We start from the raw sequence: 22,644 nt of genomic DNA, 5'->3' as shown, positions 1-22,644 counted from the left end.
CCATAGATCGCATGCATATTTGTGTCTATTTTTACCCACACTTTTACACCACTGGCAGGGTTCCTCAAGCGTAGATCTGTATTTAGAAGACACACACTAGCTTCAAACTTCAACTTTTCTTTGTCTAAACAGAGTATAGCAAAGGATCCTGCTTTAGACTCTCAGGTGGTTAGCTCTTCACAGGGAGGAAACCTCAGGAATATTTCCTGTCCCCTGGTCTTCTCAGTGCAGCACAAATACATCCTTTTTTAACAACTGCAGGTATTTTCAAGGGGTTTTGATACTTAAACACATAGATATGATTAGGGATTACAGAGCATAATTTAACCAATTGCTTTAGATTTAGCTACCGTAAAATAGTAAGATCTGGGGCGGAGGAGGGAAGAAAAATGTCTGTATACAATTCTGAGAGAATTCTCTACAGCTTTCTCAGTTTCTATCCCAAGATTGAACATTTTTTGAGTTCTGGCTGGAGAAACCGAAAGGCTTTTGGGTACTTGCACATAACTTTTATTCCATTGCTCACACCTTCCCTCCTCCACAGCTCAGAGCTCAGCTGAACAGCAGACACCATACTGCAAAAGCAAGCTCCTTCCTCCAGCTCAAGCCTCCTGCAAGTTTGGTTTGGGTTTTTTTTTTTGAAGCTGTCTTTTTCTTCTCTGGCTTTTGGGAGAAGGGCTATCATCTGTCTTCTTTTTTACATGTAAGTCTGTTCCACTCTGCAAAGCCGAGTGCTTTGAAAAATAAATTGGGATGGAATGGCTTTTCAATGTTTTTCACCAAGGTATCATCCTGATTTGAATAGGAACCCTAATATCTTCATGACCCTCCATTATTATTAATTGGGGTTAATTGCATTTGGGTGACATGTTCCTGTTGACAGACCTGAGAACAAATGCTGGATGCTAAACACACGGAGGCATTCATGATACAGTAGTTTCATAGCACTGAAGACAGTTTCATAACATAAGACAAATTCTACCAATAGATGCACCTGCTTATCTGCAGATGGAGAATATAAAGTGTGTTATTACTGCGGAACTTCTGAAAGCAATTTATGTATTTGGCTTATTCATAAATTATATTCACAATTTTAGAATAAACATCTTCAGTTTCCCACTGCAGAGAGAATTATTCTCAGCTTTTAAATACTGCTTTTCAGCAGATTAGTCCTGGTTGTAAGATATCATAAGGTAATAAAGGTACATTTTCCACCTAACTGCATTTAGGGATGGAAAATACCTAACGATAACAGTAACAACAATTCTTGGCATTACTATAGTAACTTTCATCCAAAGATTTCCAAATGCTTTCCAATAAGTAATTAATTAGGTCTCACAGCACCCTGGAGAGTTAATTACAAATTATCAAGCATAATCTCAAACTGTTTCCATTGAAACTATTCTTGTACTCTTTCCAGAGGAAAACAAAATATGCTGGCTGTAATACTATGACCTTTCTCTTCCCTACTTCATTTTGAAAACATAATTAGATGAGAATTTCAATGTATCCAGTTTTAGGGAAAGCTAATATAATTACTGCTTGACCATAAAACTCATTACAATTTTCAGTTTCTTCAGTGAGATGATACTTTTTAATCTAGCTCTGCTTAATAAAACAACAACAACAAAAGAAAAACTGCTAAGTATTCCAGTGGAATTCCAGGGAGATTTTAAATTGTGGATGTCCATCTGTTCTTCTGTCGCAAGGGTGTTCGGTTTTGAGGATGTTTGATCCAGGCTTTAGTTCTGACACGGCAAGAAGAGGAGGACATGTCTGTGCTGTCTTCAGACTGAGTGTTTCTCCTGGGATGCAGCAAGCTCTGCTAATCCAAATAGCGGAGTTTGGGCTTGAGAAGGTATTTGTCAGAGAGCATTGTGTCCCAGGGAATATCAGAAGAGAACAATATTATTTCATCTCACATTTTCAAAGTGGCCCAGAGTATCTGAACTCAAACACGTGTATAGAGCAAGACGGTCTAAGCTGGCCTTCTAAAGAAATTAAATTCTAGCTCTTAGTAAAACAGAAACAAAAAATGGGAGGAGGCAGAGAAAAGGAAGGAAAAGACTGAAATCTAAAACAATACCCCAAACCAGCATAACTGGAAACATCCTGGACTTCCACAAACATTGTAGCAGAAGACAAGATATGGTTCCTGCCCATCAGAGACCTGAAGCTTTAATTTTACCTTCATCTCATATAACCACAGGAGTAATTAAAACCCCTTTTACTTATGCTAGTTTATGTCTTTGGTTGCATCATAGTTATTGGCTTGCTTTTGATATAAGATGAAGTTAGTTTACTTGAGTAATCATCTGAGGGCAGAGATTTCTCTCATTTCATATATTAATTTTTGAAAATAGAAAAAAAAAAAGAAAATAATGATGCTTTTATTTTCAATGATAAAGTTTGTGGACAATTTGCCATCTGAATAAGTTCCAATATTTTAGCAGTGAAAATATGGTACACATTCATGTTCATAGCAAATATGTACAAAAATTACACGGACATGGTAAAGACTATTCTGCTTAATATGTGAAATTAAGAGTGAAGACCTTTTTTTTATCTCTAGCATAGGAGTCTAAAAGCAGTGATGAAAGAAAACCTGGTACTGTGGAAGCTAATTGAAAATTTTCCTTCCCTATGTGCTGTAAGTGGTGAGATACATATATGTAAGCAGCAAGTATTTAAACATGCATATGACATACTAAAGTAGTACAAAGTTTATGAGTTACCTTCCCTTTTTTGAAAATTTTAGAGGGAAGTCATTAATAAGAAAATAAAAGGATTACAAAATTTCATAAGCTACCAGAGGGATTTACGCTCCCAGTGAATTTACAGACAAATGAAGATAACCTTTGGGAACATAATTGAGGGCTCTGAGTAGTTAATATGTGTTTATGGTTGATTTTGTGCCACTGCTTTATCCCAGCAGAAAGGAGAGCTAATTTTCTGAAAGCATTATTTTATTAAGCATCAATTGGTCTCGTTGTATTTTATTTTCATATCTGCACATGCAGTCCCAGTGAAGTCAACAGCCTCATCCAGGTGTGAAAGATAATTTGATCCCAGAAGCGATTCCAAAGTATAATAGAAATTAATGTTATTTGTCTCTACAGTTTTTTAAGTGTAACCAAACTAATGAGAAAGGATGCGAAGTCTAAATTCAGTTTGATTAAAGCTCTAAACATTGATTGGGCCAAGAAGATAATTTAGAGGCACACACAGAGAAGTTTAGCGCTGGTGAAGGTATAATGAGAAGGAGAATAAAGCCCTAGGAAAAAGCTGAACCGATATAATTACATAAGGGAACAGGGTTGTTGGTGTGTGCTGTAAAATGCCCATATGCAAATAAGCATATTAACTGCTCAGACATTCTGTTTTTCAAACAAAAGAAGATGTATGGTAAGAAACAAGAATGTGTAATTGCACTGTGGGACAGAACTGAATGGAAGAATCTTCTCAGAAACACTTACAAGAAACCATGGTTCTTAAGCAACCCTTACTAGCACAGATTCATCCATCTCCTGGAAATGAATGCTTGATTGGCAGTCCTTCCTATCGAAATATTGAGCAAATAAAATCTATCTGCTCAGCTGTATGTACAAATCAGCAAAAGCTGCACAGGGAGAACAAGGGTGATTTTATCTGCTGTTCTGAGAGACAGCAGTGCTATGTTTATTTTCAATGGATCAAGCCAATTAGAGCATCGTGAACAAAGTTTTTTCTGGTTTACATTTACTGTTACTTTTAATAAGAGCAATATTTTTCTATATCAGAGATGGGCTAATGCTCGATATTTAGAGGAAGCTTAGATGATGAATTCTCCTTTAATGTTAGTCTTGAAACGAACACTAAAGTGGGTCAATACAGTGTTAATCTTTTGCCAGCAAAGCTCTTAATTTCTGTATAGAATTTAAGCCACTCTTCTTCCTTTTCTTGGAAGTTACCAGATAAAAAGGGGCAATTATTAATAATACAATGCAGATTCAATACAAAGCAAAATATCTACTATAGGACCTCAAAAAGGAAGCTGAAATCTTATATGTGCACTTTCATGCAATCTAATAAAACTAAAAAATTACACATCTTGTCAAGATGAAATGAAAATAATAGTCACCAAGTACCATTTCTAGCTTATTATAAAAATATACATCAGCAGCATAAATTTATGTGAAGCTTTTTAGGCTCCACCCGTCATTAAAAGGCTGAACTGTAGCTGTATCTCAAGCACGTAAGTCCAAATGGGGCCCACCTCTCTTTTAGGTGCTCCAGAAATAAATGTCCACATCTTATTCAGAGCACCCAGGCAGCTGGCCAAGGGGAAGGCAGAGGGCTCTGGGCAGGTCCCCAAGGTGGGAACACCAAAAGGAGAGAGGGAGCTGCGGGTTCGTTGGAAGAAGAGCACCCATTCCCAAAGGTGGGTCCCGAACCATCTTTCTTGGGTCTACGCACACAGGGTAAAGCAATATCTGGATAAGGGCAAAAACCTGAGCCCCAGTGTCCCAGAGTGATAAGAAGGAAAAGTCAGTGACTTGTTGCAGCTTGGGTCATGGTAATTTTGGATGTTTTAATAATTTAACAATGAAAATAAAGGTCCACGGAAAACATACTTCTGCGGCCAAATCAATCCAGGTTTCTTCTGCACTCCTTTTTTTTTCTGCAATCTTTTTTTTTTTTTTTGGGGGGGGGTAGGGGGAATCAAGGGAGGCCAAGGAAGCTTTGGCAGGTACACTGTGAATGTTAGGGTGTTAAGGTACCCTGTGAATGTTAAGGTTTATTTGCTTCAGGAGTGATGCTGTCAAGGAAGGAGGCTGGACTAATGACATTTTCCAGAATGTGACTCTTCCTGGGAAAGGTGGTGGTGACATCCAGCCAAGTTTTACTCCATGTAAACATCTTGACATCAGTGAAAAGGCTAAATAGATGAGTCTAGGCGTGTTTCTGTGTTCATGTCTACACCATATTTTCTCCCTGGGTCCTCACGTGAACCCCAAGCTACATTAAGCCAGTTTTCAGCAAAGTTCTGTTTTAAAATAATAGAATGAGCTTATCAAAAAGTTGACCCAGAGAATATAGACTATGAATTATTGTTAAATGGAGAAAAGTTGAGTGGTAGTAGCTACAACAGAAAAAGATGCTTCATGTATGTAACAGCCACAGCAGAGTCTCTCCTTGAGCATGACCATGACCAGGCAGAGGCAGAAGTCTGCAACTAAGAGTAGAATTTAGCTCCGCTGGACTTAAGTGACAGCAGAAAGGATTTCTTTTTTTTACTTCTGCTTTCTATGGGGATGGGAATACTGGGTATTTCTGAACACATACTGTTTGAATGTGAAATACTGCTCTTTTTTTCCCAATGAGTCTTTCCTGAAATCTCTCACATGGTCAAAGATACATGGAGAAAGGAAGTTGGCTTTGCTGTTAATGTAATTATATGAGAAGAAAGGTAATCAGCTGTTTTCATGCAATCTGATAACAAATTACAAGCTGTGCAAAATCTGCTTGCATAGTAATAAGAAAAATGCATAATAAGCACTGAGTGTGATTAATTATCTGAGTACATTTGTATCCAATTTAGCATCAGAGTGACACGATCAGAATATTTGGTCTGTCTGGAGACTGGAACAGAAGTATGAATGAAAGAAACTCAACTGCATTCTGGCAAATGCTGTACTTAGCCTATCTGGTTTAGAATATAAACCCTTGGAGGTAATTAGTAAATGTAGTTCTGATAGCAGTGCGTGCATGACTCCCATTATTGTTAATGGTGAACATGTGCTTAACACCCTGAGCTCTCTACCAAAACTTTATTGAAATAGTTTCAAAAGATGTCCAAAATGCTGCAGAGCCTGAAGTAAAACAGACTGCTAATGCCAGCTAACGTGTGCAATAAAATCCATGGCAAGAGAGCACACTGATTAGGTGATGTTTTCCAGAATCTTATCTTTAGAGAATACTTACTAATCTTGAAAACTCACTCAGCAGACACTACACTATATAGAGCACATCCTGCTATATGATACAACTAAATAAATCTGACGTACCTTCATACAAGTCAGACTTCTACAACCATAAAACTGGTGAGAGAATAGACTTCAGTCATTTCTCAGAATGGTAGCATATTGATGCATTTTAGTCTCTCTAATTTGCATGCAATCAAAGTTTAAAATTCATCATCCTGTGATTTCTGTTTAGTGCTATAGGCTTTTAAAATCTAATGCATATTGTTGAAGAAGGGCAAAATTAAGAAATGGCAGAGCTCAGAGTGAAAATTTTGAAATTTAGGGGGAAGAAGGTCAAAGGTTTTGCAGTAATAACTACCACCAGCTGTAGGATGAAACTTATTACATACCTATCTGTAAATTTGCCTGGCTTTCCAAGGGTGGGGTTTTTTTAAGATGTCTGATGTCATATCTTTTTGAAAAATAAATTATGATTGTCACTGCTTACACGGTGGCAATTACCCTCTAAATTATTCTGCTGCCTGAGGAGACCCCAAGCTGCTTCCCTGTCCTGGTAGGGGCTCACTCCTTCAGCCCACATCTTGGCGGTCCGAGGCTCAGTCAATGGGCAGCTCTCAGAAACGTGACGTGGTAACCATGGTGAACAGGCACCCGGGGGAAGTTACAACCATTATTCTGTATCTTTGAAAACAAAACCCTACAGAAAGTATTTATTAGGTTTTACTCAAAATAGCAAGCAACAGAAAGAAGTTAGGATAAAAGAGGAATTATAACCAGAGTGGCTTTCATAATGGAGCATTTGATACTTGGAAGCATGGGTAAAAAAAAATATCTCTGCTGTTCCTATTTATTTGCCCAGAACCCTACTATTTCAGAGTTATTCCTTGTGATCAATACCAGCTTAAAGACCCACAGAGTAAATCCAGATGACTGGTGCTCAAAGTCTTGTTAAATGGTTGGTAATTTTTTTTCTGAAACTGGCTCTTCCTCACCTTGCAAGCCAGGCTTTGCAGAAGCTGTGGTAGGAAGCGGAGTGATATATGTAGGGAATGACTGGGGCTCCGCACACTATTGAACCGGAGAAGAACGAAGGGAAAGCAGAAAGAGAGGAAAATGGTTGTGCGTGGGTGTAATGAATCTGTGGCACAAAGAGGTAATTAAATGAAGAATGGTTTAGCGAAGGAATAAAGGTATAGTACGTATCTTCACAGAATAAACAGGCAGGGGATTTGTGTAAAGTTCACATCCCTGTGGACATCTACTTGCTACTTCTATGTAAAAATATGCACTAGAGTGAAATAACAAATACTGGAAGTGTGGTTTGTGAATGCTCTCAGCTGTGGCCTCTGTGTTTTTGAAAATAGATACTGTCATGGAATAGCCTGCATGTTCACCTCATGTTAGACTACCTAAAAGCTGCCTGAAGTAGATAACATGACCGAATAAAAATATTTCGAGGTTATAAAGCTGAAGTTTGTTCTAAATGCCGAAACACAGTTAGTTAAGAAAACAGCAGTCTCTTTATGTGCAAGAGGAAATAAATAATTTGGAGTAAAGATAAAGCTCTGCAAGATGCTTAACAATTGTTCATTATCGTTACAGGTGACGTGCATATAGAAATGTAAATACCACCAGAAAACATTCATTTGAAGTATTAACACACACACACAATACACACAGAGTAAGCTCACAAAGGAAAATATTTACCGAAAGTGCAGAGACTTACTTTATAACTCAGATGAGCTTCAGCATATTAACATTAAAAGAAAAGGTGTTTATTTTAGTTGGAAGGCTGAGTATTTTAATAATGATGATTTATCCAATACTTATGCAACACTTCTGTGCATGTATCTTATTATGAATGGTTTATTAAACTGGTTGAAGTGGTCAACAGGCACTGCAAATGCATTTACTTTAATGTTGCATGTTACATTAGAAATGGCTGGATAAACATATCTAAGACATTTAGCAGTGTGAAGTGCAACCCTAAAATTCGAGTAAATGTGTTTTTAATAGTGGTTGATGTGTTATGACTCTCCTGTGCCATAAATGTTATGCATACTATTTTTGAGATATTTACACATTGCTAGATTACGTCTATAGTACTCCTGTGTTTATTAAATTATATAGACAAACATTAAAATAAGTGTAACATTCAAGTGTAAAGTTCCCTCTCAGATCTGCACAGCAAATACCTTTTGGGATATTCCAGCGTTCTTAAATATTCAGGACTTTCACTGGAAGCAGTAAGATAGAACTATGGTTCAAATAAGCAGTTGAGGTGTTGGCATGTTTATCTGAGTTTTGTTGATATGGAAATCCAGAAATGGCAGATTTGCTTGTTTCCGTATATTCTCAGTGAAATCAGGTAAGACAGAACTTACTACAATAAGGCCAGTTCATGAGAGCTGAAAAACAGCTTATGTGGAGTATTTCATTAGATGTGGACTTCTTTATAAGCGGTATGGGAACCATATCTGTAGTGAGAAATAGGTTTAAGTTAAGGTTGCCTAACAGTTCCCATAATCAACCTCCAATTTTCAGTTGCTTGTAACTGTCTCCGCACTTATGTTTGCTTTCGGCTACATAATTTAAGCCACATTATTTTGGATTTCTTCTCCAGCTATACCTACGAGAACATGTTATTTGACAGCATAGTCCTCTTGTATCAGAGGTGCTTTTTGCTGACTTTGTAATAAAAACTTCCCCAAAGGGGAAATCTTGGCAAATCTCGGTCCCCCTCCCCTTGGCAGAGAGCTGTTGCAGAGCTTTGCATTTGGCACGCGCTGTCCATACTCCCACCGCTCTTACTGAGGGGTGACTCAGCCTGCTTGTGTTGGGTCTCCAGCTGCTGGAACACTCATATCTTCTTGCATTTGGGGGTTTCTGTCACAACCAGGCTCAAACTGACAACAAAAAGGCTGTCTCGCCTTTGTTTTTAGCCGTGCTGGTGCCAGAGTCAGGTAGGGGATAAGAAAACTTATCTGACTCAAGTGATGAAGGGTAAGGACTGAGGTAGGGGATAAGAAAACTTATCTGACTCAAGTGATGAAGGGTAAGGACTGAGGTAGGGGATAAGAAAACTTATCATCTGACTCAAGTGATGAAGGGTAAGGACTGAGATGAGGGAAATGAAGGAGCAGGACCAAATGAGGTCATGGGAAATGGATGGGGTATGAGGTGAAAGTAAAAATAAGAAAGCTGACAAGAATATTAGGAGCCATAAAGAAGGGCCAGGAGTGATGGCAATGGTAAAGGGGGGACTTGAATCAATGCAAGGGCACTAGTCAGAGCAGAAGTGGGGCAGGAGACAGGAAAAAGAGCAGCAAGCAGAAGGAGCTAGGGGAATGGGGACTGAAAATGAGAATCAAGTTAGATCCACATAAGAACATAAGCCAGCTGACCACTGATGAACCCAGCTCAGCCGCATTTGTCGAATGGCTCCTTTACTACCCGGTACACTGCCAGTAAGGGCCCGTCTGGTAAAATGTGGTCCTGTACCTATATATTGTGTATGGCTATGCAGCGTGTTGTAAAGCAAGTGCAAAGAGGGCATGGCAGTTCATAACTCCTTTAGTGTTTGACAGTCAATCTAAACATGCTCTTGAGACACAGAAACAAACACATTCTGAAGAAGGTTGGTCACAAGATGTCCCTCTTAGATGTGTCCCAGTGGCTGTATGCTTATGCCTTTATGTGTCTGTGATGAAGCAGATGAATCTGGTTAATTCAGTTCTGGAATGGATGTGTCAGAAAAATGTCTCTCTCTGTGCTACGCAGAGAAGCCTGCAGCAAGCCTTGAAAGGATGCCACTGACGGGGAAGCAGGCTGGGATGAAGGAAAATCACACCAGGTGTCATCTGTGGGGCAACAAGACCTGTTTCGCTTCTGGTTGTCAGCAGAGGGAGGAGAGGTGTTGGTGAAGGGGTAGCGTTTGGAAGTTCTCCCCCTTTCTCATTCCCATCTTGGCTGGGTTTGGGAAATGCTGAAATCACCAAAATCACCGGTCTAGGCACAAGGTAGTGTGCAGTGCATCAGGTGGCTGAGATGGGAGGGTTTATACATTTATGCCTGTAATTGGGAGTGTCCACAATTCTCTGTTGCATAAATGAGAAAACAGGTCTCCTTGTCTGAACAGAGCGTAATCATGTTCATGATTTTACATACGTAAAAGCTCTTGCTGCATTGCCTACTGTCTGACTTTCCTTAAATGAAACTTTTGTCTCAACAGCTTGTAATATTTCCAACCTGGGAGGATACCCACTGAAAAATTAACATTAGAGCATTTCAACACTGTCCATGGCTCTGTTTAGCTCTAAATTATACAATTCTTGAATTAGCTACTGTCTATTTTCAGTAGTTTTCCATTACAAGGGGTCAGGCACCAGAGGAAATAGTTTTCTAAACCAGAAAAGAATATTAAATGACACAGCTGATAAGTATGAACAGTGGTGCAGAAGATTTATTGAGTAATGTGTTAGGTTGATAAATGATAACATTTATTTGCAATTTGAGGATGTGACCCAAATGACACTCATTAGCTCAGCTTGTGTAGAACCGATTAGTTTTGTAAATTTATTATTTGTCTGGTGCTATTGGAAGAAGAGTCTGTTTTAATTGATTGGAAATCTGTTTTATTTCAGTGAATATTATGTATTCTGTTTTTAATTGTATTCCGTTTTTCCCTCCTGAATATCAGGGATATTATAGTCTGTTACTTGAGCAGGGGAGAGCTTGGTGTCTTGCTAAAAGGCTGTAGTGAATGCATTAATCCGTACACAGAGGGGTGGTAATAAAGCAAGGTTTCTATTACCCACTGGGCTGCTTAGGAGTACACTGGGAGTGAAATGAGGAAGCAGCTGGGTCATGGACAAGTTGCCTTCCTTCTCTTGGTGGAGCTTGAATGACACATGTTCGGTTTTCCAGAAAGGTTCATGGATTTAAGAGCATGATTCCAGTTACACAGAGCGTTTTGCCTGTGCCCCTCACTGGTGCCAGATGAGGAAATGTCTGTGGCTCTCTTCTGGACCCCCAATAGTAAAGTGTAGGGGTTTGGAGAACCTGAGAAGAAACTGTTGTGTTTGGGGCTTTGCTGCAAAAGTCCGGTGAATGTTAAACAATTCCAATTTTCCATAGGTCTTTCTATTCCAGAAAGTGGAATAGAAAATGGTACCTTTGTTTTAGGAGGGTTCAAAAAGCCTAAAGAAAGTAAGATGGTTTCTGGGAGCTGGGGTCTGTGCAATAGTCTGAATTAGGTAGGAACTTTGAAAGGTATTTTCAGGAGAAACACTGGCCTGTTGAAATCAGGAAAATATTTGTTTCCACAAAGATATTGATGTAGAACTCTTCAGACAGGAAGGCTTGCATGTTATTGAAGTGTTCCATTGCAACCTTTTCTAAACCCACTTAGGTGTTTTCTGAAGGCTGGAAATAAGTTTTGTTTTGATACTTTGTTATTCCTTACTGAAGTGTAAACATTAGAAAATCAAAACTGAAATGAAACCTGAGAAAAATAAAAATTTTGGCTGGACCCATGAGAACTTCCTCAGCTTCACAGCCCTCTTCTAAAGGGGGGCGAGACCTCAGCCCCTCACCCACACCTGGCAGCCACAAATGTCCAAGACAGAAAAAATGGTGAGACCACAAAACTATTTCTTGCCTAGTTGTCACAAAGGTTGAGGTGATCGTGGATAGTTGTTTCATTTAGTTACAGCTAATTCCTGCTTCCTGCAAATAAGCTGTAACATATTGGAGAGAAAAGACAAAAAAAGAAAGTTGTCCTTTTGTTTCAATAGGTGCTTTGTTTATTATATCGTTAGGAAAGTTGGCAATATTTTCTAAATCTCAAAAAAAGACCCTGGAATTTTTTTCTTGGTGCCCAGGTTTTCTAGGACACCACAGACTAACTTTAGAGTGAGGAAAGCCTGCGAGCACACATGGCACAAGAAATAAGTAACCAGATTCAATGGCTCCTGAGAAGTTCTGATGAAAGGTGGCAATGTAATGCTGGATGCCTGCTGTCCTAAAAAAAGCACAAAGGAACAAGCAGTTCAGAGAATCATAGAATCTTTAGGTTGGAAAAGACTTTTAATATCAAGTCCAACCATCAACTTAACACTGCCAAGTCCACCACTAAACCATGTCCCTAAGTGCCACATCTACACATCTTTTAAATACCTCCAGGGATGGTGACTCAACCACTTCCCTGGGCAGCCTGTTCCAGTGCTTGACAACCCTTTTGGTGAAGAAATTTCTCCTAATATCCAATCTAAACCTCCCCTGGTGCAACTTGAGGGCATTTCCTCTCGTCCTATCACTAGTTACTGGATAGAAGAGACCAGCACCCACCTCACTACAACCTCCTTTCAGGTAGCTGTAGAGAGCGATAAGGTCTCCCCTCAGCCTCCTTTTCTCCAGGCTAAACAACCCCAGTTCCCTCAGCTGCTCCTTGTAGGACTTGTGCTCTACAACAAGTCTTGTTCTTCCTTCCTAAAAAGAAGCATTTCCCTCATGAGAAGAATTTGCCCTTCCTAGGAAATATTGAGATTTAAATAACATTCCTGGGGAAAGCTGACGTCTGGTGTTTGGAGGCATAGGACACACACTCATGTCCTTGCGCTGCCATTCCTCCGCCTTCCAACAGCAAGCCCTCACCATGGGGTTAGTGACCACTGTGCAGAAAGGGGGCTTTTAGTCTCTTTTATTTGAGCCTTACGAGGGTACACATCGGATAAAGGGACCTTTCCTCGCACATCCTTTTGTCTGTCCTGGGTACCAGTTTGCTGGTTACTTCAGGGGAGGTATTTTTCATCCTGAACAGAACTTGCAGCTAAAAAGTATTCCCTGACAAGGGTTTGCTCAGCCAGTGTTTTCTACCAAAAAAATGTTCAGCTATGATAAATTATTCTCCACTGATGACAATTCATTTTGTCAGAAAAATTCCCAAATGTGGCCAGTACTGACAGAGCTTCCTTGTTTGTTTGTGCAGTCGGTGCTCAAGGCTGGGTGACGGCAACGCGCTCTGTCTCAAGGCAGGACAGCGCGGCTCCTGCTGTGTTACCGAGGGAGGCTGTGCATGCACAAGGCACGTACATTCTTCTAATGTGTAACAAATACACGAGCAGCCTGCTTTTTCACACAAATAGCTATATAAAACTGTGTTGTAACATTCTTTGGTTACCTTTGGTTCCTTCAAAATGGGTTTCAGACCCATCTTACAGTGGGATATGAACATTTTCCTTTCTCTTCATATTCTCACATTATTCTCAGAGCCATTTTAGATCTTGTTTTCCTGGGCGTGACTTTTATTTCCTTAAAAAATCACATCTTTCTTCATGTAGTTGTGAGCTACTAAAACCGTGGAGCTCACTGATAGACCAATGCTATTGCACGTGCTGCAAAAGGCAGCTGCACGGAGCCCTGAGGCCTTCCATACTTATTGATATAAATCCTGGCATCGGGGTTTGTGCCAAGGTTTTGCTCAAGTTAAGCATGCAAAGTCAAAACACACATCATCTCAGGAAATCTGGCCATCGCTGCCATCTCCAGGGTGGGCTGCTTAAATTACAACTCCTGCTGTTTTGACTCCTGGAGCAGAAACAGATAAGGCTTAAAGTCCATCTCTGCCCTAGGTATTTTCTGGGGTGTGGGAGAACTGTATTAAAAGCACAGCACAAGATAATACTTAAATGATGTTTTATTAATTAGCATAGAAATGTGTTTAATCCAATCTAAATTTCCTGAAACAATTTTTTTGTCTGCTATTTTAAGCAAATCGGTTACTGCAGACAAATCTTTGGACCAGAAAATGCTGTATGGCTTTGAATGAAAACATAAACCTGCTCATAACTACAGAGCCACTCCTGGCACCTCCATAATAACATTATCCCTTTTGTTGTTCGCACATTATCATTTGGAGTGCAAAATAAATATGCATGGTAAAACTATTAATGAATAGCACTTGGATGCAATTTCAGGAATAGATCTTAAGCATGCTTTGGAGGATGTGAGAAAGTGTAGCTCTATGCTCATATGATCAGCCAGACTTGAGCAAATCAAGCCAGTGACAGCATTTTCTTCCTCATAACTATCATCTTTGGCTAGTTCCAGTCTGCCAATATTAAAAAAATTGCTCATGGTGCTTTATCTATTACATGGTCCTTTTCTGCTGAGAAAATTTTCCCATTTTTATAAAAACACCAGAGAAGGACATACAGCAGCCAAGCAAAGCAGCTGCAGCTTATACATGAAATTACAGCTAGGAACAAATATTTTAAAGTGCTACATGGTGCATGTCTATTGTGCTAGCCTTGCAGCAAATGATAACAATACAGACATTAGCCCACTATCTTTCTTGCACTTGTGTGACCTTGTCCTTGGTGTGGCTGCTGCCTGTCCTAGCTACTGAGCATCTGCTCCAACACTCTTTTATGTGTCTGACAATTCCTATCACATCTACCTCCAAAATCGACATCAAAAGGTACCTACTTACACAACTACGGTAAATACCGTCTCCCCCCGATTATTTTTTTTTTCCTTCCTTGCAAGTAGAACAAATTATTGTCTTTCCTTGGTACAAAGGTACAAACCATGCCAGCCCCATGAGACGGTGGACAGTACTGAAAAATAAATGCAGCATTTTCTCTACTTATGCTTTCCACATAAGTCAGGGACACAGGAATTAATATTGCTAAACACTGACAGAAAGGACATAGTCATTTCATTACTAGCCCACAGATAACACTAGGAGAACTGGTTCTTATTATTTAATGCTGCAGCACAATCCATGAGTTCAGTGTTTCACAGTTTCTTCTCACTAATAAGTCTATAACAAAAAAACCCCCAAACCCTTTATAAGAGAGCATCATGCATGTTCCAGACCAGACCTTGAGTTGTTTTGCTGAGGATTTACTCCATTTCCTACCAAAGTTCTGTGGTCTGCATGGTTTGTAACAAAGGAGGAAGAATGCCTTGAGCCTTTATCCTTCCCTCTATCTGATCGGCTGGATGCTGGTAAGGATAACCATCGGGTCCCAGTATAACGAGCCAGAAGAGCAATATGTAGGGATTAGCAGTCACCTTTTGTTTTGTTTTTTTTTTCTTTTTTTTTTTTCTTTTTTTTTTCTTTTTTTTTTTTTTGACTAGTGCTCCCAAATGGCACCTTCTGTAACACTCAGCAGTGTCGTGGAGGCAGATCTTTCTGCTTAAGAAAGGTGTAAGGACTGTACCTAAGCTGGACCCACCATATTTTTAAAATCATCTATTAAAAGTACAAAGATTGAAATACCACCTACAGCTTTGACACTTTAGTCAGTTTTTAGAGTAGCGCGGTAAAGGTAAGGAGTTAAATGTATGCCATAGATGAGAAAATGACTCAAAAAGTGTAGCATATTTAGCCTGAAAGAAAAAGCAGACTGGATGATGATCTCATTACAGTGTCTAAATATATAAAAAGATTATAGAAGAATCTGGTCATGACCTACCTGGCTGGAGTCTGTGAAAATTAAGGGAAGATATATTGACCATGACGGACAATGAAATCTGCACAGAAATGAAATGGGGAAAGTCTTAATAATGCCTTTTGAGCTGGACTGGAGCACAAAGTCTTGAAATAGAAAATGCATATAAAAACAGAAAACGCATGTAAGAGAGTTTTACAGATAAGCCAAGCTGAGGTGTGAAGAGTAGAGGTATACATGTGAACATAATATTCTTATTACTGTTTCCTAAAGTTTATTAATATTCTAAACATTGCAAAAATTATCAAGACAGCCTGGAGGAATGTTTTCATAGAAGCTGTGTTCTCACCTGTTAATGGTTGACATAGTAGAGGAGGATGGTTTAAAATATACAGTCTATAGAAAATGGGAAAAGACTAGTATGTTGGGAAGAAACTTGCCAAAGCTAGCAACTTGACTCAGGGCTGTGTTTATCTGGCCCATGCCCAACCCTGGTAATGAGTTCCTGCTCTGTGTATAGTATACATATGTATAATGTAAAAGTAAGGTTTCTTAAAACTTTTTCCAAACTTACAGCTGGCATTGAAATGTGAAAAAGGCTGCCCACAGGTCTTTTAGTAAATGAACTGCCACTTAAAAAACCAAACCAAACCAAACCAACAATCTTTTTAGCTAGTGAGAAAAAATAAACACCCATAAATGTAATGTTCATATTGGTGAGGAATTGAATAACCAGAGCAAACAGCCACACAAGCTCAAAATTAGGAAATTAAGACCAATGAGGGAATTCACTCAGGCAGGGCTTTTTACTCAGGATGGAAAACACAAAGAGTAAGTTATCAAGTAAGGTCATAAAAGGCAATGGCATAAATGAATTTAAGAGACAGCTAGACATTTTTATGGAGAGAAGGGATTGAAGAATTCAGAGCCAGTGACAAATCAGGGAGATGGGGTTGAGATAAAATTAACGAGGACAGGCTTGCTTGTGGCCAGAGGCATTTTACTGTCCAGCAATACCTTATGTCCTCTGTCATCACATCCTAATCTGACGCTGACATCTGAAGGTAGCATGAAATCTTTTACACCTCTTAGTATATTAAAGAGAAAAAAGTGCTTTCAGAGTTTTCCCCAAAGGGAAAAACATGATGTTACTTATTCACTTTTCAACACATGCACGTAGTTGCAGCGGGTGCTGAAAGGACTCAGTCTCAGGTGGTACATGGTGGCTTGCTTATAAACTCAGAGTATAGTCCCTTGGTTGCTTTAAAATTCTCCATAGAGGGGTTTCAATCATATCTCCTTCCATTTTTAAGCAAAATTTTGTTTATTTTTCTGTAGTTACTTCTTTAGATCATGGAGAGCAACTGGAGATTCCCACAGCGGTGTCCTTCTTCTCCGGTGCTGGGTTAACTGGTCCTGCTGTTGCATCAGCTCTGCTTGTTGATGCATTGCCATATGCTGACGAGGCTGTGGCAGACTTTGACAAGGTCCCTGGACCACCAGCAGCCAGGCACTGCATCCAGAGGCGTCTGATGACTTTTTTAGCCCCCAGACTACAAGGGCTTGATGCAAAAATCTGACCTTGAATAAAGGGAAGAGCAGCTCACGCTGCTAATTTTATCTGGAATTGGAAGAGTGAGCTGTATGCCAGTCAGGAAAGTGTATGTATCCCACAGTGTTTTGGAGTTAATGCTCATGAAAGGAAGATTGAAGGAAATGGGCCTTGACATTTTGGAGAACATAGATTTACATTAGTTCAGGCTTAATAGTATAGAGGGCAAGTAGAAGGCATGGACAAGGACGTCCAGGATAACAGGACATCTTCACAGACTGACATGAACAGCAATGCTATTGCCAGCAGGACACGGGGTGGAAAGACTTTTCCAGGCAGTAGACAAACCTCAGGTAACTCAGAAACCTTTCTGAGAGCCTGTTGGCCACCTCTGGGACACCAGATCTGCCTGGCAGCCCAAACCTCTGCCTGGGTCCAGGAGAGCTTTCCAGGACCAGAAAGATCAGGCACCAAATAATGTGTATGCCATCCTCAAAAATTCATGCAGGTCTCTTGCAGCTGTGCTTTGAGGGAAATATGTGTCTGTGTTTCCAGTGTCTTCCCTCACCTTCTTCTTTGCAGGAAGGGCAGGAAAATGAGCCCAGCTCTTCTGCGGTGAGCACGCTGAGAGGAGCGTGGAGCGGTAAGGGACATGTGCTTCCGAATATGAGAGGCACTGAGCCCAAACTCTAGGGCAATATCAGGGGTGTGAGCTTTGCAATATGCATATTCTGAAGAAAATACCCAGCTACAAAACATTTCTATCATGCTGACAAAATGCAACAATGCTGCCTTATTGGCAGAATCTTTTTCCTTCCTGCTAATAGCTTCATCTTATCCATATAAATTAAATTCACACAAAAGCATGTGTGTTTTTTTCCTTTCTAATCCTTTTCATGGATCTCTATAAATGTATAACCCTTAGGCCCCTTCCCTTTGTAGAGAAGCTTAAGAGGTTTTTACAGTATGGCATTTAAAACAAAGCACATCCCGGTTTGTGTAGGGTTTACTGTAACCAACTGCTGGATCTAAACTGCGTTAATGAAGGCTAAACACAAATAATGTTAATTTGAAAAAAATGCCTGATGTGATTAGACTTCTGTTGAACACAACAGCAAGACTGGAACGTATTTCCTTCCTCTTTAGCTACTTCCACCACAATCTGAATATCAAGATCTTAAATCCATCAGGAGCCCAGCAGGCAGCCCACCTTTATGAAGAACTTTATCCTTAAAAATAGAATGAAAACGGCTATTACAAGCCATCAAGGGATGAGCAGCCCTGCAGGCTTACTGCGTTTAGCTAATATGGAACAGGAGGAGGTGGAAGTTCTTGGATTTGTTTTTGTTTTAAATGGCTCCTCTGCTTCTCAAGGAGCTGTACTGATGGACTCTGAAAGAAAGCTGAGGTCAACTCTTTGTCTTGATGAGTTAGTGGAGAAATATTTAACTGGGGCCTTATGAAAACTACTTAGCTGCAATAATAACATCAAATTGCTGTTAAATGTGTTTCAGGAACTGTCATTAGCAACACAGTTATGCAACCTAATTCTATTTGTTTAAACAAAGATCTCCTGAGGTCACAATTTGAAAATCTCAGCTGCTGAAAACAGAAAAATGGAGACAGAAAGCAGGGTTTGGATGATATCCAAACTTTATCATACCCGTTCTTTAGCGTGGACCTGTGGGGACAGAGATCTTGCTAGGGCTTTATAAGCTCTGTAAGCAGTAACACCATAAGATTCCTTTTTGCCATTCTGTGATGCAGCTGCAAAATGAAATCACCAGCTCCATCTTATCATGGGGGTCCTGGCAGGAAACATTTATGATGGCTCAGGGGAAACTGTCTATTTCTCTCTTCTTTCCTGGTGATCATAGAGTCACTCTTCAGTGAAGACAGGAAATTTTAAAAAACCTGTTGCCCAAAGATGGGATGGGGAGCTACTAATGCAAATGATGCTTAAGACTGAACACATTAAAAAGAATAGAATAGAATAGAATAGAATAGAGTATTTTCAGTTTGAAGGTATGAATAATGATCATCTAGTCCAACTGAAAGAAAAAAGTAAAAATAATTTTTTTAAAAAAGTAGATTTCAGTTATTTGCATCCTAGTCTTTCTCTAAAGTATCTGGAATCTGGGAACCAAAACTACTATGAGAAGACATTCTCAGCTATTAGGATCCTCAGCCATACAATTAAGGAGACACCCACTTAAAAGAAGTAAGTGGAAGACTTAAAAAGAGGAAAGTCCCTTAAATGCTGTCCCCACTGCAGCACAGTTTTCTCACTTGGGACTTTGGAGAGTGCCACCATCCACGTGCATCTCATCTGAAAGTATTGAATGAAAAGAGGTATCTAGGTGCTTTCTTTTGAAGAACTGATGAAGGCTCACTTAAGAACAGCATCCCTGGCTAAATGTGGAACAGAACTTTCAGAAGAGAGGTAGTTTTGCACTTTTTATTAGTAGACTGAAGTTAGACTAGTAACCTTGGGATGGGGCTGAAAGACCTCCTCAGCCAGGGGTGGGATCAAATTTATGTCTCTTTCTCAGCAGTTTTTGGTGAAGATGCAGTCACCATCTCTCCCTGTAACTGTATTCCACATTTCAGAGGTAATATAAGGTTCCTTAGTCCAGGAAAATTGAACATGCAGCCCAAAAAAGCAAGGCCAGCTGCAAAGGAATTGTCATCAAGAGGATGCAGGAGAGAGACTTTATAAAGAAATGCAATTAAGACTAGTATTGAGGGACTAATTTTAAAGTGAGTATACAAATGTGTAGTTGATACCAGGGGAAAAAAACACGTCAAAACTGTCTTAAGCACCCATTTCCAGCCAACACTGGCTGGAGTGCCCCTCAGTGCAATCAAAAGCCGTGCAAGAAATACTTTAGACCAGTATATACAAAAAGCACTTTCACAGAACCACTGAGAGGAGGAGATAAAAATGGTAAATACTGTAGCTATCATCTGGAATAATATACTTGAAGTGGAGAGATGAAAACCCAAAGGATCTTGAATGAACTGTCAGGATCCAAATGAAATGCTTAGCTAGGAAAATATTTCTTTTCAGTCTGGAAATTATATTAGCCAGCTATGCCTCTCTTTCCATGGGTGAAACTGAAAAAGGGCATTCTGAGGACCGGTTAAAAACATTTTAATTTGTGGTTTATTGCTTTGAGTAAAATTCTCTAGCTAACCAGTATTACATTTCTTTATCGAGTTTCCAAATTCCTTCACTCTCACTCCGAATGAGAGCATACTGCAGATGACTGATGGTCCCTGAGCCTCCATTTGGAGCAGGATTGACCCATATGAACAGTTCTCTGAGCAGGGAAGGAGACATTGCCCCCCCAAATGTCAGAGCAGGACGTGGTCAAGAGCTGCTTTCAGTCAAACTAGTCCTGAAGTCAAAGATATTACTGTGACACTATCTGAAAGCAGAATTTGGTCTAAAATCTTCATTACAGGAGAATTCCACCAGGATATTGCATACTTAAGGTCTCTGAACACATTTAAAATAACCCTCTTTTGCTTTATGTGTTGAACAGAATAGATGGAATTGCTTCCCCAGACTTTCTGAGGAAATTGAAGTGATGTGTTAAAGATTTAACAGATTTTATTTCTCTTTTCAGATCTTAACCCAATATCAAATATTAAAGTACTAATATATTTAAGGAAACCAGAAGCTGCTGTTATAATTAATCTCCTTTCTGAGAAAAAGTATTGCCGATTTCTTTTGGAAAGAATGTGAGTAATCCTTTAAAAGAAAATCAGAGCAAATGTGTGTGCATGTATGAAAGCTGCCGCCTTCTTTTCCCTAAATCTCAACTATAATATACATTGTTTATGTTGTACATCAAGGCAAAGACACATAATCTGAAATGAGCACATCATGTCACATCAATAACATAAAAGTGAAAAATGCATTTAAAATATAAAAAATTCAGATCCTGCAAGACACATGGCCTCTAACTCTGGTGGGAAACAGGTAGAGGAGTAAAAACTGAGCAACCCACTGAAGTTTCTACCAAATCTCCACCTTCCTAAATAGGAGTGTAATTTCAGCACAGGTAACTAAGGGTTATAAACTGAGCTTAAACTGAGCAATGGATTGGGAAGTATAGAGAAAGAGAGAGAAGGCTGGCACCAAAATATCCAAACTATTTCACTTTTCTTTCAAATGCACTGTTAAAGTTACAGGCTTGTATTAATCACCTGGAAGAGCATGCAATGGCTTCATGAAGCAGTGGTAGTGATAGTCCATGTATATGTCTTCATTACCCTCGCAGACACGCCAAATGGTTTCTGTTTTCTTTCTAGCTGGAGACAAAGCAAAATGAGTCTTGCCAAGTACTTCAAATAGCCTTTTTTTGTTTGTTTAACTTCAATATTGTAAACAGCCATTTGTTTATTTTTTTAAGTTTATTTATGGATTACTCAATAAAAGAATAATCACGCATTTAAAAAAATTTCTGGTAGCTGCCGATGATAGAACTATACAACTACATCGGTGACCTCAAAAACTCTCATGAAAAACCTGTGAACAAGGAAGGAAGAGGAAAAGGAAAGGTTCAAAGGTGAGCAATAGAAACATTTTAAACAACTGTTTTTCCATACTGTTCTTCTTATCACCAGAAGGGTTGTCATTTGAAAACGGGGTTCACCTCCTTACAGATACCCCTGGAAAAAAGGACACAGCATTTGACACATGGCTCACCATCCCACTGGAGAAAGGGGTGAAGCGGGGTGAGCTCTGCGTGTCTGTTCAGGCTCCTTGGGCTGGAGAAATCCCTCGTGTGATGTCAACAACACAAATTCAGTGTGTGAGGTCCTGGGTGAAGATCATGGCTTGGGGTGGGCTGATGGCCCCACTTCTGCACCCACGCGGCCTCGCGTTGCTCAGCGCACACGGACACCCAGCAGGATGGAGAGGGAATGTGTTGGCTTCACTCCTTTTGAATAAGTAATCTTCAGTTCAGCGGTCCCACACGTGCCGTCAGCCACAAGAAGTTATTGCTTTGGGGGAGGTGTTTTGTTTTAGCGGGTTAGGGTATTGTTTGTTTTTTATTTTTCGCAGTATAACATTTTGGAGTAAAAAATAAATCCCGAAGAACAGAACCATCCTTTATGTGTGCAATATATGAAGGGGTTTAAAATTATTATTATTTTCTAGTTTGCTTGTTCATTCAAAAAGTCAATGGAGACATCTGGTGCTTTTGCAACTAGATGAGCATGCCAAAAATACAGTAATAATAAAAAAACCCTGAACAAAAACTTCCTCAGGGCCACAGCTGGAAGCAAAATGATGTCTGACATAAAAGTGACTAACCGTGTCACCTGTTTTCATTTACCCTTTGGTATGCTGCAAAATAAGTATGTGGCAAGGTAAACCCATCTAGCAAAAAACAATGTATCTGGAATATATTGGTTAACTTATTTTTTTCCTCTCCCTTGTTCAACTTCATCAAAGATTCATTTAAAATACTAATGTTCTTCAGTCTATTATTTGAAGTTAAGAGAAGCATATGGTGCTTTGCAACAAAAGATAATTAGATTTCTTGTCTGCCTTCAGTATTATAGTTCGTTAATGCACTTTAATGGAGTTTACAAACAGAATAGGCAGAATAAATGATAGACTAGATTGAGAGGTTTAAAATTATGAGGTTTA

Source organism: Harpia harpyja, chromosome 7, assembly GCF_026419915.1.
Source record: "Harpia harpyja isolate bHarHar1 chromosome 7, bHarHar1 primary haplotype, whole genome shotgun sequence".
Lineage (NCBI taxonomy): Eukaryota > Metazoa > Chordata > Aves > Accipitriformes > Accipitridae > Harpia > Harpia harpyja.
The sequence above is the reverse complement of the archived record's forward strand: the minus strand, read 5'-3'. Positions refer to the sequence as shown.